The 16,657-nt window shown below is 36.4% G+C and overlaps 1 protein-coding gene across 2 annotated transcripts in view; it reads left to right on the top strand.

Moving 5' to 3' along the window:
- The window catches only part of P5cdh1 (delta-1-Pyrroline-5-carboxylate dehydrogenase 1), a 56,270-nt gene that overhangs the window by 29,861 nt on the left and 9,752 nt on the right, over nucleotides 1-16,657 (top strand). Inside the window, exon 8 of one of the 2 annotated variants that reach the window (XM_072016289.1) lies at nucleotides 13,467-13,667. The exons of the other annotated variant lie outside the window; for it this stretch is intronic. The gene's annotated coding sequence lies outside the window, so the exon portion shown is untranslated. Of the gene's footprint in view, nucleotides 1-13,466; nucleotides 13,668-16,657 lie in introns of those variants that run through there. 2 annotated transcript variants of the gene reach the window in all.

The raw sequence follows: 16,657 nt of genomic DNA, 5'->3' as shown, positions 1-16,657 counted from the left end.
CCCGTTTTTCGAACTTCTTTTGGGGTTGGTCGACCAAGCTTCGAGGGTCGCTGGATCTCACGGGTGGAAAATTCGTCTGTCCTGACGCTTTGATAACTTTTTCTCGCGCCTCGATGCGAATCCTCGTCCTCCTCACTGTTTTTCCACGTCCGAGCCGCGATTTTCTAATTTCTTCAGGCTCCTTCCTTCTAGCTCCCAGGTGTTTTTCGTTTTTTGCTCTCTCTCTCTCTCTCTTCTGTTTCTTTTTCTTTTCCTTCTTTTTTAATACTGTAATGGATGCTGAAGAGATAAGAGAGAGGAAGCGAAACGAGAGCGTTTAGGTAGATTTCGCGTTACGTTTAAGGACGATAATGGTGACTTGAGTTTATTAAGCGAAGAGCTGCCAGAGTTGAGTAATTGCCATTTACGGTTCCCTGTTTAACATGAAAATATTGACCGGAACAATTTGGCCTTTGACAAAGACCAAGTTCGAAACTTTTGTCACTCGTTACGAAGAATAATGTTTTAAGATGGAATTTGAATTTAATTACTTTTAGACTTTCCTCTGCTTCTTGCAGGATGAAAAGTTTGTGGTACAAGAAACTAGAGACAACTTTCAGGCTTGTTATAGCTCACTATATAAACAATTCCTTTGAATATTTTTTAGATTAAAATGGTAATTATAATTCTATTATTTTTTAAATATCCAACAACGTAGGAATTTCAAGGGAAATTTAATAAGAATTAGTCTCTACACATTAAAATTCATTACGTTCTATCATGGTAAAGTAATCTATCATGGTCTAATTATTATCACGAAAGCATTGGCTTCTACTTCGATCAGATTGCAAAGCTCGGTACGGATAGTAGAACGCGGAGACCGTCGATTTCTACCACGGATGAGTATAGATAGATATCAAACTGATGAGTTTAATATATGAGAAGGTCGACTCACACGGAATTAATTAGAACTATTCTGCATTCGGCAAGTACCATCGCTCGAAAATGTCCGGCAGTTATTACCCGACCCCTTGCTGTTCTACTACATATAATATCACGAAATTTACTGATCTACATTTGCTAAGAAACAAAAGTGCAGCATTTATGGGATCATCTACGTTATTATAATTTCCATATTTTGTATGGGATAATAATAAAAATTAATTGTAAGACAACTATGTAACTACTATGTAACTATGTAACTACGGTCACTTAACTAAACATCAACTTGGTCTTGATCTGATCTCAACTTCAATTAAAATTTTCATTTAATTAAAATCGACCTTGACCTGGTTTTGACTTGATCTTTAGCTGACATTAATTTCAATTCGTAGTCAAATTGACCTCCACTTGATTTCAGTATCGAAAGCAATATATTTTAACATTATTTTAAAGCAATATAATAATCGATATATTTTATCGAAAGAAAGAAAGGAAAGTTTCGGTTACATTTTATTTCATACTTTAACGTGTATCCAATCGAAACCTCTATGATTGCCTTCATCATGTAATCTTTATACGTTAGCGTGTATTTTTTAAAAACATGGTGTAGAAATGTCTCGAAGGACGCTCGAACAAGAACTCATTCAACTTTCTTGCTTTTCTTCTATGTATATACTTGGCGGTAATCTCTCCTCGCTCGTTGACCTCGACGACTGAGCAAAATTTCGCGATATCTCGAAGAAAGAAAAAAAAAGCACACGTCTGTCCTCGAGACTTTCTTTGCGGATTTCATCCGACGATATTATAACTCTCGAGGAAAGGGACCGCGCGCTCGAGTCGTTGGAAGAATGGCGGGTATCGACGTCTTCGGATTAAAGTTAATCCGGTTGAATCGGCATTCTCGTGGAAACCACGGACGCGGTGCACTTTAGCTGATTGCTTGATTTAACGTAAACGGAGGCACAGCCCACGAAGGAGAGAGGCTGCAAGGCGAGTCGGAAAATGCGCTTTGCTTTGTCTGCCCGTCGCGATATCGCCCATGGTCTTCCGTTTTCCTTTCGACTTTCGCACGCTAACCTGCGCTCCTTGTAGAACATTCGTTTCTACCAGATGCTCGACGATGATTATCATCAAAGGTAGAATAGAACTGCAATATTACGTAGAACAATGTGATTTACTGTTAAGTGGTATATGCCTATGTCCTCTTATTTTAACTTCCTATTTTTTACAACGAAGCTGGAAAGTTTGCAAAGAGTTAGCACGTTGACTACTACGTGAATCTCATATGCATCGTATATTGAGTTGGCTAATAATTTCGTCGATCTTTTACTTAGTGTATAATATTTCGAAGAACGTTGTAAAAATTATTCAAAGAAAGTAAAGAAATTTTTTGATGGGAAATATAAATTTTGTAGGGCAATAACACAGACATCTTACTTGCGATTAGGTAGACTTTATATGAAAGCAATAAACACTTGATGTGCACTTTGAAGAAAATATAAATAAACGTATTATTCAAATGTAATATCGTAGAGATGATAGAGCAGATGACTATTACGGCAGGTTGAACTATTATTTTATTGCTAGGTAAAAGGAGAGTATGCTCACACTCGCTGGCGAAGAATCTCTTGTCTTCACGCAGGCACTTGCTACAAGCGCACACACACACCGCATGCACATATTTTTTGGCTTAGATCTGCGTGTCTCACAAGGATTTCCCGTCGCCATCATCGTCTGCTGATTTTAAGACTAAACAGAAAACTACGGGTATTTAAACTACCTATAATATAACACTTATCCTAACTTATACACTAACACTACAATAGTTTGTTCTGTATAAAATATTCAGATTGTTGAATATTTCTTAATGTACGAAATTTATCTTATTTTTTATTTATTTACCAACGATCGCCATGGCACTCAACGTGTTAATCAGTGTGGTTTCCGGAAGATTCAACATTGTGTTACGCGTTTCTCTTTCCACTAAAAACTTGAGAATAGTTGCAAGTAGATATTTCCCTTTTGGAATATAGAGATGTGAAGATGCAGGATTAATTTACGATCGATAAGTCGGAGTTTAAGTAAATGTTCGAGCTGTACCGGGAACAGTAACGAACCGAGACGCGGAATAAGTGTTTCCCGTGTTCGTGGCAATCTCCGAAAGTGAAAGGTGTCTCGAGAATGGATAGAATTTATTCCGTAGAAGTTCCGAAGGTACAGGGCTGTCTTGTTGGAAAAATTTCTCCCCGGATAGGTTCCGCGCCGTTCATAGAATACTTGAAGACGGTTGCTCTCTTTGTAACAAAGGAAGATACGATCAAAACAGAGCTTGTCGCAGTATCCCTTTGAACGTTTCGAATTCCTCACCGACATGATTTTCACCAAGTCGTGAAGACGTTTTTAGAGACAAATGAAACCAATTTTCAGTGGAAATGATAGTGCAAATGGAAATATATATCTGGTATTTATAGAAAATAGCCTTGTCCATGTTAATTCTGTTGCATGAACAGAGATACCTATCGATATTCGGATTTCTCTTTTATTGAGGCAATTTGAGTTTCTACGAAGAGACTATTTTACGGTACATTGCACATTCTAACGTTAGAGCAAAATTTCAATTATAGTTATATAATACTCATTTTTATTGTATTAATACAGTGTAAGAGAAAATTCTTTTCAACCTCAGAATCCCGAAGAATGAGAAAGGTGGCTTCCGATAGCTAGGAGATATATTGGAATTCTGGAAAATTCAGTTCTTGGATTTTTCCCTTTCTTCGATTTTATGAATCATGCGAACCAACCGTCTGGTACCAGTAGCCAGTAACTAGAGTAACGACGAAAATGTTGTCGTTCTACGTGATTGAATATCGATTATGTGCCGAAACCTCTTCTTGCTTGCTAGCATAGTCAGCAAGGAACGTATCACCGGATACCAAAATCCCAATGATTTACGAAAAAGAAGGATTCTTAAGTAAACGATCCGTGAAAGCCTCCTTTTGATGTAAGAACTATGGCCGCGTGCTTATCCATCTGTGAATCTCTCGATTTTTTAACTAGCGTAATCGATTTTCTCTTCGACAGTTGACTATGTTTCGATATAGGGTACGAAAGGAATTCGATCGATAAGTCCTTTTATCTTGTCTAAAATCTTTTAATCGACGATTATCACGTGTTGACTTTCACTTTTGGTTAGAATTAATAGAATAGAGATGTACCCTTTTGTATTGGATTTTAATTGCACAAATGTAACATAATAGAAGTAAGTGTTTCTTTTTTTTCCACGAAGAAAGATAAAAATTCAAATTAGGTAAATGCCAGAGAACATCGAGATAGAATTTAAAATTTGATTCTACTCCAAAGCTTTCGTATTAATATGCTGTTTAACAGTTGTGTTGAAATTAAGTTTAAACTTATAAGAATTTTTGATAAATGTCGAGAAACGATATAGAAATCATGTAACGGTTATTTAAATTGCATAACAAAAATTTGTATAATAAATACTTATTATATACTGGGCAATAATGAAATAAACTTGCATCATCCCAAAACCAACGTGCAAGTCTTCAATCTTCGCATAAATTACACGCACAGGCGACCGAAAGGTTCCTGAATTTCGTACTTTGAGCAAATTTCCGCTGAAATTATAAGGAAGCAGCAGAAAATTATAATTGAAAGAAGAAGATACAATCAAATTGATTCATAATTGTTAGATAACTTACTAAACAATTACAGGTTCTTCGAAGTAGACTGGCATTAATGAGGATTGAGTTTACAGGTTGTTAAACTCTGAATCTCCTTCCGGTTCTTCGATATAGAATTTCCAAAGAATGTTCTTCACCGTGTTCACGTTCGCGATAGAAAATTTAAATTCTTAAGATATATTGAAATACTAAAATTTCAAGACATCGATTCGTCTTCTATTGCGAAACGAAGAACATTTATAATCAACGAATGTGATTTACGTTAATTACTAGTTATATTTGGCATCAACATAATTTGGCTTTCATGCTTTCTGCTGATTTTCTCATCAAATCGTAAAGATCCAGCGAATTTTGTATAATACTTATAGCACATATCTAGTTTCCTTGTGTAAGTATGTGCGCGCATGTAGTAGAAAATTGATACTAAGTGGAGATATCGCGAGTTAGCGAACCTTTCTAAAATATTTACCGAATACTCAGTACCAGGTGTTTAACTTTCGACGCTGTCATCTATTGTAGAACTTAAACATCACACTTAACCCTCTGTTTGCGAACTATTCCTGGTCCGCTTTCTAGAAGATTTGTGTTTGTAACCTTTATTAACGTTATTTGTAGAACTGTATATCGCTTGATTGTCTAGTGCATTTCAGTGAATCACAATTTGAAACGGATCAATTGTTTATTTAAGCTTTGAGCAAGTTTAGATCTTCTCGAGGATCAGATTAAATCCCTGAACAGTTCTTTATTTTCTAAAGAAAACTACTCAGTTCAAGAAACTTATTTCAACATTAAAAGACCAAATGGATCAATTTCAATATGTTATGCTTCGAATCAGAACATTCTCGAAAATTAACTCAAGCTCGCAACAAACAAATTGCAAATCAAACTGTCAATGAAACGTATATTCGTCATAGCCTTAGATCTTTAATGATTCTTTGCTTTGTACAAGAGTATACTCAATATACTATATCCAAAATTTTAATAAACCCTACGACAAGAACTAAATTCTCTAACAAAAATTTCATAAACTATAACGGAAGATTAATTTAAGATTATTTCAAGAAGAATATTTTAATATTCAAATGCTTGAAATTAGAACGTCCACGATCATCAATTATCTAGTTACGTATACGTTTGACGATACAAGTACTCGTTCTTTAAATCTGTAGTCAGATACTAATCAATTTTCACTTTGCACAGCTAGGTCTAATAGATTCACCGTTGGTATCAGATCGCAGCCGGTCGTATTTCCCCGTCTCGAGCCGCAAGTCTAACGGCCGGTTACTCGACGATCCCTTCGAGTTCTCGAAGAACGTTAGGATCCCTTGTGAGAATGGAAGTGAATTCGATTCCTCGAAGAATCCAGTTTCTGTCTGATGCCCTTTCTTTTTCGCTCGTACCGGGCGGAGATTCAAATCTCGAGTCGATCGACTCGAGACCACTTTGGCGTCGATCGAGTCTCTCCTTTGGTAGATTCCACCTCTTCCACTTATCCGACTGGACGATAACATCGAGAAATAATCCGGCGGTTTCCTACCAGGCGCAAGTTTTCGGGGAGAACCGTCTTATTATAGCCGACGACCAGGATTATCGTGACCGGTTCAAGGTCGCTGCATCGATCTTGTGGAAAGCTTTTCCTACAATTTCGTGGTTATCACTTTCGCTGAAAGCTGCTTGATCGTCGTTCGATGCTTTTACCTTTTTTGCATTAAGTTGGATTGAATTAATTTTCTACGAATTTTAGATTATTATTTTATAACGTATATCGTTGTTTCGTTGGAATATCGTTAATTCTGAGATATCTGTAAAGATTCGACTTAAGACACAATTATTAGATCGTAACGTATGAAATGTTCGATTTTGAACGAACAATACTTCACTGAATATTAAATGATATTCCTGTGTTTCGGAATATTTGTGAACTATATGCGAAGATATACGTTAAGTTAATATAGGAAGATTATAAGTTGTTTTTTACAGAAGTTACAGGTCTTTTAGTAGTAGCTTTAATTTTTATCTAGAAGAATTTTACAAGTATAAATAATTATAAATATAAATAATATCAGTAGCTTATTACATGTGTAGATATTGTGATAAGCGTTAACCAGGTGCTAATTCTTTTATCAACAATTGTTGATTCAACAAATATGCCTTTGATAAGCCTCTGAAGAGATTTCCTTAATTTACACTTGAATAGAACGGCAAGCACAAGACAAAAGATATAATATGTCTCGTGATTTATTAACGTATTTACTAATGCAAGTAATATGTCACTTTCGAATACGTACGTATGCACTTCACGTTTAAAATTGGTCGTTCAACTTGTCATTTTGTATTTTTATACGTCGTGCTCCATTATATGAACGCGTTACACGAGATTTTTCTCTTTTCATTACCTTTTTCACGCCGTACGAGCCCGTTCGAAGGAGGCCGAGATAAAACACGATTTGGGGCGCGCGGTGGCTGAAGGTAGGCGCAACTCTCAAGGAAAATATTGACTTTTCTGCGAAAGTTGTTCAGAAATCTCCGCAAACTATACCTGGAGCATCACCTGGAAGAGGGCTTCGGCCTGTTTTCATAGTTGGCGGCGCTTTCGTTAAAATCGATTCCACGTTTGTCGTGTCTGACTCGCGAACACGCGGCTGCTACGAATTTTTCTCCTTTTCTTTAGTACCATTAAATCTTAGATTTTTTGTATTTATCAATATTACGACTAATAATTATATTAAGTAAAAATTTGTAATCAACATCGATCATTTTCAGCATTTTCAACGCGTCTACTGTCACTCTGTTTTACGACATTCTTGATCTTCTTACGTTTCACGCAAATTATCTTTCTAAACGATTCATCGATACGCAGATTAATTAATTCGCGTGACACTGAATGGCTCAAGGCCGTTCTTATCTTTCCTCTAAGTTACATCTAGCATTATCGAACCGATAACTAGAGTGTCAAGGATCTACTAAATTAACCGACACGTGGGACGTCTGAGATTAGATCGATTGTGACTGGAGCAATTAAAACCGTAGGTATTAAACCGTTCGTTTTACTAATTTACGACAGTGGAACTTAAATAGAAATCTATTTGGTACCTTATCTTGAATATTTTACATACTTCTGTATATTCTGTGCGTTTTTGAATTGGAGCTTCGAGTTCGCACTTGTAAATCGTATGTACCAATAAACGTGTAAACATTCACAGTATATGAATTACGAATTACGTTTTCAATTAATACATTTTTCGATATAAAAATACAATATTTCTAGGGAATTTATTTTTACAATGCACAAATTCTATTTATAGATATGTTACGTCGCTTCGATATTTGCGAAACAAAATGTATTTCCGACTTTAAACACTCTTTTTATTATAAACACAGCGATGAAACAATATTTATGATACCAAAACTGGCGACATATATTTATAAAGAGGCCTGCTATTATCATAAGAACAGCAATGAAACAATCGGTAAAATTGAACAATACGCTTTACGAACAATTTAAATCCAAGGTGTCTTTATGCGTATTATACGTATATTCGACTGTTTGGTCAATTATATGAAAACTTTCCATGGTTTGTACCTCTCGTTATTCATGCTCGAACAAAATCTCATCCTTCTTTCTTTCTTTCTTTCTTTCTTCCTCTTCCTTAAATATTGTTTGCATAATACCGAGGCTAGGAGCCAGTTGCTTAATGATCCAGCCTCATCAACTTCCGTCTTTCGTTTTAATCTCGATTCCTTTCGTACAAAGGTCATCCACGACGTTCTTAATCTGCATCCTCGTCCATCCTTTTCCACGATTTCTTTTTCGTCCGTAATCTTCTTCCCTTCTTCCGCGTACCTAGCCATTTCAACTCTTCGTATTTATGTCTCCGTTTAAGACGATTTCTACTCTTCACCTCTCCTTCATTCCCCTTTTCCGTACTATCTGAATTTTCCGTCATTTAATCAGTCACTGTCTCAAAGAAGTTCACCGTCTAATTACCGCTATTGCCGCACCGCTGTTTTACGTAAGCAATTATCGTCACGCGATTTCGCTCCCCGCGTGAACAATGGAACGTGACAATGGGAAAGAAACGAATACAATTTTTGGTTATTTAAAGCTTTGAGAAGCGATTGTTTGCCGAGACATTGATAAGTTTCCAGCAAACAGAATAATCGGATAGCAGCTGTAATTTATACAATTTTCTTTTATTTCGTGATTGGAATTGTTATTGAAGACGCGAAGATGTTTATTATTATTAGACTCCATATCTCTATATATCCATGGAAAAATTTAAAAATTGCAGAAACGCAAAGAATTCGCGTAATATGCAAAGGTACATAAAATACGCAAAGTTTAGCATGTATTATAATATTTGGTAGCGGTATAATATTTAGTAAAACAAATTTCTATCCCTTTATTTGTCTTTGTAGAAATTAGCATAACGAGCCGCAGTCTAATTATCACTGGTGAAGTTTGTAATCCCGTGACTTGCAAAATTAGTTCGATCGTGAAAGAGAGTCTGGAAGATGTTACTTTCATATTTCTCTATTGTTTTATTAATACAAATTGCTGTGGTCTCTAAAAAAAAAAAAAACCCGACGATCACGTTTGTCCGCCGAACGGTGCGCGGCGAATTGCATCGAGTTTCCGTATCGGCTTTTAGCCGTGTCCCCGAAGGCTCGCTCCATCTTTATTCTCGGCGGGAACCTCAGCGCAACTTGTCGCTATTCATTTACCCTTTTTCCCTCGTTCCCAAGGGAGACGATCTTCCTCCGTTCTCTTGCGGGACACTTTCAGCCTCCGGCTCCGGACCGGAGACGTTTTGAGAAAGTGCGAACGATTGGGATTGTCTCGTCTTTTACACCGTGAAAGGACAGCCACGGCCTCGATGCACTTGAGACTCCGGTGAACAAAGGATCGGGCGATATTTTTTGCCCGAGGGAACGGACCAACCCGACAATTACGACGATCGATACCATCTTCTCCCTGCGATCATTAAAATGCTTTATTTTTATTTTTTCTTCTTTTATTCTCCGCCGTTTTATTAAATTCTTCTTTTTGTCTTTCTTTCTTTAGAATATTTTTCTCTTACCGTGTTGACTGCTGCGAGGCAGACGCCGATGATCGCCACTTGACTTGCTAATGGCGCGATAGGGAAATTTTCTGATGGACCTGGGATTAATTAAAACACTCGATTCGAATAAACGATATTGTTTTTGGAACTTTTAATACTGTCGATGTCATTACATCAGTCGATGTTAAGTATCGTGTGTACTATAAAGCAGAAAGTCTTGTTTCACGATCAGATGTAGCGCTAGATTGTACTATGTCAGAAGAATTGATTCTTAATGATTCACACTTTACTAAATCGCAAAAGAGATACGTTTACACCGCTGACCATATGTATCATAGTATTATTGACCAATTCTTAATGTTTCTCTTATTTTCTATCTTGTATCCAATTCCTATACTTCTCTATAATTGGTACATTTGGTACCCTAATGAGAAGCAGTCTACTTATTTGTTATTTACTTGTCATTTGCTTATTTGCCAAACATTCATAATAAAGGAACACATAGCGTAAGTTTATGCGAATTATCAAGATTTATAGAAACTTGCGTAACAGATCAGCTGATATTTGAGGGTAATCGTTGGTTATATTTACAAACGAGAGTTTGCAAGTTAACTTTTCCTATTTCTTTTTTCAAAGACATTGATCGATTGGTCAGCGATAAGAAAAACGAGGGAGAGTTACTTGAAATTTTGCAGCGTCTTATACGAAATTCAGTTTCAGTAATCCAGCCTCGTAGTTCCGTAATCAGGTGAAGTAGGGCGCTATAATTACAGACGCAATTTGTTTCGAGCGTCGATGCACGACTGCTTGGAAGTAGCTCAAGGATCATCGTCTTCACTCCGCCTCTCCTGTTCCGCCTCCGTGAATGCCGGGGAAACCGACAGAGAGAGTAGTAAATGCCCCTGAAGTGAAACGCTGTCGAAATAAACGGTGAATCTCGATCGGTCAGTGCTCGTGAGTACTATACTGACGTATCGTCAGTATTAGAACGTTTCACAGCTCTAGTTACCGACTAGGTTGTTCCCTTTTATCGATTTTTTTCGAGTCTCCAATATTGTTACCTGCTCGCTCCCAATTGGCATATTTCTTATCAAAACGAGGAATATATTTAATTGGTTAGAATTAAAATGACACGACGAAAATAAATAATTGTGTGTAATCAGATAGCTATCCTCGTCAAATTAAATATTAATATTATTAGGAACATTTTTTTTCATCATTCCCTTGATCGAACTATTTTATCAAATATCAAATCAAATTCACAATTTAATATTTCTTTCGCTGAACTGATTGTGCTGTTTAGCTCATTTCACAATTTCATTGTGATTGTAAGCAACTCAGGTTATTAAGATACCAATAATTCAATAAATTATTAATAATACAAATACGTTAATAAATTATTGTAATACGATGTATAATATTTATATCTCATTAATTTGTAATATTTATAAGACTGTGAATTATTATTTATCCAGTGATTATTGTCGAAGCTTAAAATCTATTATTTATCGTTGATACACCAACAATTATATATAGAATCAAAAACGTTGATATTATTTACACATAAATACGTGACTGTATGAGTCCAGCGTATCCATATGTCGCATTCGAAACTTAACGGTAATACGACTCTGTTGGAGGGATAGTAACTTCCGGCTACATCCGCTGGAACCGGAAACATCGTTAATCAACGAATGATATATAAAGTTTGGTGGCAAATAAAGTAGCCGAGCAAACGTCCCGGCGTAGAAAATTACTTTCACGATGACGATGAAGAGACGGAGAAGGAAGAAAGAAGGAAAGAAAGAAAGTATAAGACGACGTGTCGACGGGAATCCAAGAAACGGCTGGAAATAAGAAATGTCATTAAAGTTCCTCCATAGGCCACGTGTCGATTCCTTTCCTATCACGGTACCACTCTTCGAGATCTCCACTTTTTTCCTATTCCTCGCTTCTTTGATTATTCCTCATTTTCATCCACCACCACAGCACCTGATATTTGCATTGGAAATTTCTGATGGAGTGGGGATGGTCACAGGAACCAGACCGCGACAACTCTTTCTTTACTTCTTCCGTTTCCTTCGTCCTCTTCTACTTTTTCTCGGGGCAGCTTTCTTTGATTCCTTCTATCTCTTCCACTTCTGGCGTTTATCGGTCACGAAGTTTTTAATTGCGAGTCCTTGAATTCTTATTCTGAGAATGGAGAATAAATGTTAGATACGTTTAATATCAATATTGTTGAGAAATAATTCATATAAAATTATCATTCTATTTATTTATATCGCCGTACATGTGTTACGAGAGTTCATTAGGTGAAAGTAAATTTCATATAAATCTACATGAAACAATGTGTAATACAAGCAGAAAAAGTGGAAAATTCTTAAAAATTGTTGTAAGTCCATTTAATCATTTTCGTGTTTACACTACAATTCATTTATTTCATGTTCATTCGTTAGATATTAATTCTTAAAGTATATAATAAAGTCAAATGCTCTAAAAGTTAAGTAACTCGATTCAAAGCAAAGCTTAGTCACTGTATCAACAACGCTAATAAAGATCTAAATTCTATCAATATCCAAAGCTAATCCCGATTTCAGTACCGAGCCAGACTAAAAATTCTTCCACAAACTACTCTTTTCGCCTGTCACATAACACATCATACTCACTGCGTCGCATTATCACACGTTCTCCTATAAACACGAGTCTTGTCTCGCGAAATGAAACTTTCCGGGCCGTGGCATTTGCAAATCACGCGCGAAACGTCAACCGTGTACGTCAGCCGAGTAAGAAGATCGGCAGTGATTTGATTTTTTACTCATTACCAGCTAGACAAGAATTTTTATTTCGCCACGGTTGTCTTAGGTTTCTCATTCCCTTCTTCTTTATTCCTTCATTCCATTTTACCATCGCGTTTTACAGGATGTCATAAAAAAAGAGTCACCGCATATGTAAAATACGATATTGATCAAATGGCCACTTCCACTTCTTTTACAAAAGTGTGCCAGTTCAAATGTCATTTTTCATAACATTTTCTCGTAGTATTCGTTCAATTTCTTGTCGAATAATATCGTTCAATGGCTCGATTTGCATAGGCGTCTTCCTTTCTAGTGTCACTACCTTTGAACATAATCCCGGTGATCGATATCGATAATAACTTTCTATTATGATAAAATCGAACGAATACAGCACGGTGTGTAATATATCAGCCGAGAAATGGAATGACGATAAAACAAAAATGTAACATCTCTTTCATGACACAGTGTATAATCTTCCTTATCCGCTGACGTAAATACGCTGATAGGATTTCGTGACGCCCGTGTACACCCCATAGAAATACGTTTCATCGTAATACGATACGCGGCCATGAATAATAATATTTACCCACGAACGTTTCGTCAGGAAGCGACGATAGTGAATAGCCGGAAGGGTATCTACCTATCCATAACAAGCGAATTCGATCGTCAATCTCCCACGAAAGTCCACGATTTCGCCTTGATGCACGTTGTTATTCATTTGCTCATGGTGGATTTAATTAGTTTTCGACCGATCCTCGGCCTTGGCACTAATTAAACTCGCTCTCGCTCCTCTTTCTCCCTCGGCTTTATCGCTTGTGCCGCCTTGTGGGGTTGTGTAGGCGGTGTGAAAGAATTGCACGAATTTGTTTTAATTGTTAATTGGTGAAAAAAGGAACCACGTCTCGGGGGATGTTCAAAATAACGAGTATAAAGGTGCAAATTGGGGAACGACCGTATAACATTGTCAAATTTTTTCTGTTCATTAGGTTCCGAGAGGCTCGCGGATTTTTGTGAAAGATTCAATGGTGCCTTTTTTTAATGCTGATGAAATTGAAAGGGATCGCGATTGTATTCATGTTTACTGACCAATTATTGATAAAATTAATACGCCCGAGTTTAAGATAAATTATTGCAGATAGTTACGATATTATGTACTTGTTAAATGTAAAATATCGAATTCATAGTTCTAGTTACAGTTACATAACATACATATTACATATTTATACAATGTATACATAGGTACACGTATAAACCAATAATGGAACACCGTAATATCTGAACATTAATAAATCATTGTACATATGTACGTATATGACATTTGTTATAAATATTTTTAAGCAAACATATTTCTATTATTCGAATTATTTCTATTCTATTCTACACACACTATTCACATTTACTAGTACACATCTATTTTCGTACATTCTCTCCTGTTTTACAACGATATAACCGGCACTTCGAGACTTTACCACGTGCCTTCGACCAAGCTACGTCTTTGACGGTGGTCTTTGAAGGTGGCCTCTTCGTGAATTCCATCGTCGAGCGCGACCTAATTGCTCCGAACTACGTTTCGCGCAATCGAATTTCCGACGATTCCGCCACCCTCGCGTATCGATTTCCTGTTCGTTGGCTAGTGCGATTAATTTCGCTCGAGCGGCAACTCACTCGCGGTATGATAATTAAAATTTGTTGTCTAATCACGATACTATATACCGATTTTGGTTGCGATACCAATGGAACAGGCTGATCCAAGGAGAAACGGAAACGGAGAAGTGTTGTGTTGTCGGTATGTACATTACGTGTCAAAAATTTAGAATCATCATAGATATATAGAATTGAAAGAAATTGTTAATTTAAAAATCTATTAAAGTTAAAAGAATTAATATTGATACATATATGAGTATATTAAATGAAATTAAAAACATATATAAGTATATTAATTAAATTTCCTATCATTTAGTAGTAGATTTGTATGTCTACAGAAAATTGGTACTGTAAAAATGAAATATAAAATCGAATTAAAAAAATACTTCACCGGAAGATAGGGGTATGCGCAAGTACTTTTTTTAACTACCATAAAGCAAGTAGTATGTACAAAAGTTATTAACTTGCTTAAAATACTTCAAATTCATACTGATCTATCATCCCACATGATTTTTCCATTCCTTTTATGTCTATGATTCCTTTATGTTGCTAATAGCCCGTACAATCATTTAGTACGATTACAAGCAACTGAAGAAAAAAAGAGAGAGAAAAAAAACAGAGAAGAACAAACAAAGACGAAATTCCAATAAAGAGTGTTCGATCGAGCGAACGTGAAAGAAGTTCAAAGAGTAATTTGATGAACCAACAAATTCGAAAATTAAATCGATCTAAAAGAAGATAATATAAATAGTCTAAATGAAACGTTCTAATAAAAACTGAAATAATCTAAAAAAAAGGAAAGAAAAGTCAGGAATAGTTCGAGAGCAACGATAATGGTGAAGCGAGAAGGTTGGGATAAACATGAAGGGGTGGAAGGAAACAAAACGACGGAGAGCGAGAGACGGGCTGGAACGAGGGATAAGCGAACGGCTATTCCGTTTCGTTAAGCAATTCCGACGCGTTTCATCCGATAACGTCCGGCCACGAGGTTCTCTCATAACAAATGAATTTATTCGTGCGCGAGTTTACGCGGCGGGCCTGGTCACGCGGATAATTTACAAGGAAACGGGCCACGCGCGTAGATACCGGAACACATCGACTCTATAGTGTTTCCGCCGCTTTTTAACCGGAGGGTCGCGGCTTTGTTTGGCCGCTTTAAAGGGCACGGCCAAGTCGCAGCGATTTTTCACTTTTAATCTCGGCCAACCCAACTCTCCTCTCTCTCCGTCTCTCTCTTTTTTTCTGGCCGAGTCCTGTGGCCAGGCTCAACAGCTCGTTCGAAGAGCTCTTTTTCTCCCGCTTCTGTTTTTTGTACACGTCTGCGTTCTCCCTTTTATTTTTTTCGTTTGTTTGTAAAGGGATGATCCTTTATTTGATAAAATTTTTGCACACGTAAAAGGCGAGTGTTTTTTTCTCTTCGTAAAGATTCGCTTTTTATTTTTCCGTTTAATATTTCTGACCACGCGTGTAAGTAATGTAAGCATCAGTTGCTCGGTTGCAGCATTTTTAATTTGTTTTCGTTAAGTAGGTTTCGATGGAATATGGAATACGTGGAAGATATTGTACGTTGTAAAAAGGAAGCTTAAAGGTCGTCTGGGAGTTTTATCGAGAGATTTAGGAAAGTAAATTCATCCTTTTTTCTTGTGCGATAGTAGTTTTTAAAGTTTATTACGCATGGAATAACATAGAAGAACATTTGTTTTTATTATGCGGAAGATACGAAAGGGATGAAATATGTAGAAAATATTGAAATTTGTGAAAAAGGCGTAAGAGTTGTTTGAAATCCTGATTGAGCGATTCACTAGTATAAATTGTTTTATATTTCATGCAATAATGCATTTTAAACGGCGCAATAACGTATTTCTAATATTGTGGGAATAAATATCCGTATCGTAATTGATTTAATTAACTCCGCGTTAATCCAAAACGAATGTACGACCTTCTTTAGAGTTCTATTAAATTCCGCAACTAATAATTACAATGGACATTCGAATTATTAATGTTCATTAATATTGCTGATGTGGCTGCTATCTGTCCATTGGGCATTTATTAATTTCAATAATGCCGAGTAATTGTTTTTGCGAATTCCGTGCTTCGAAATCGTGACAACGTTGAACTTCAATTGCGATATTGCCGCCATTCAATTCCATGCTTATGCAGCGCTTCTATTGAACAATATTACGTATATCGCAATGGAAACTTTTGGAAATTATTTTTAACCATCATCATCGTGTATACTAAAATAATATTTCATTTAAATCTTAATTATCTTTTATTCATTTGTTCTGGAAGCTATAATAGATGATGATTAACGAAGATGCATTCATTTTCGATTCATCCAATGTAGATTCATTTTGGAAAATTTTCGATCGTGCTACTGTCGATTGTGTTGCAAGGATATTTTGTAGGAAGTCATGGAAGGAAAGAGGTCATGTAAACTCTATTCCAGTCGTCTCTGTCTCTTGATATTCTACGCGCGTTCTTTGCAAACGAGATTCCGACCAAAGCTAGAGGCGAAAACGGGAAAAATTTT

The sequence above is a fragment of the Bombus fervidus genome, chromosome 14 (genome assembly GCF_041682495.2).
Source record: "Bombus fervidus isolate BK054 chromosome 14, iyBomFerv1, whole genome shotgun sequence".
NCBI lineage: Eukaryota > Metazoa > Arthropoda > Insecta > Hymenoptera > Apidae > Bombus > Bombus fervidus.
Note: the sequence above shows the minus strand (reverse complement) of the source record. Positions and strands in the feature narration are given on the sequence as shown.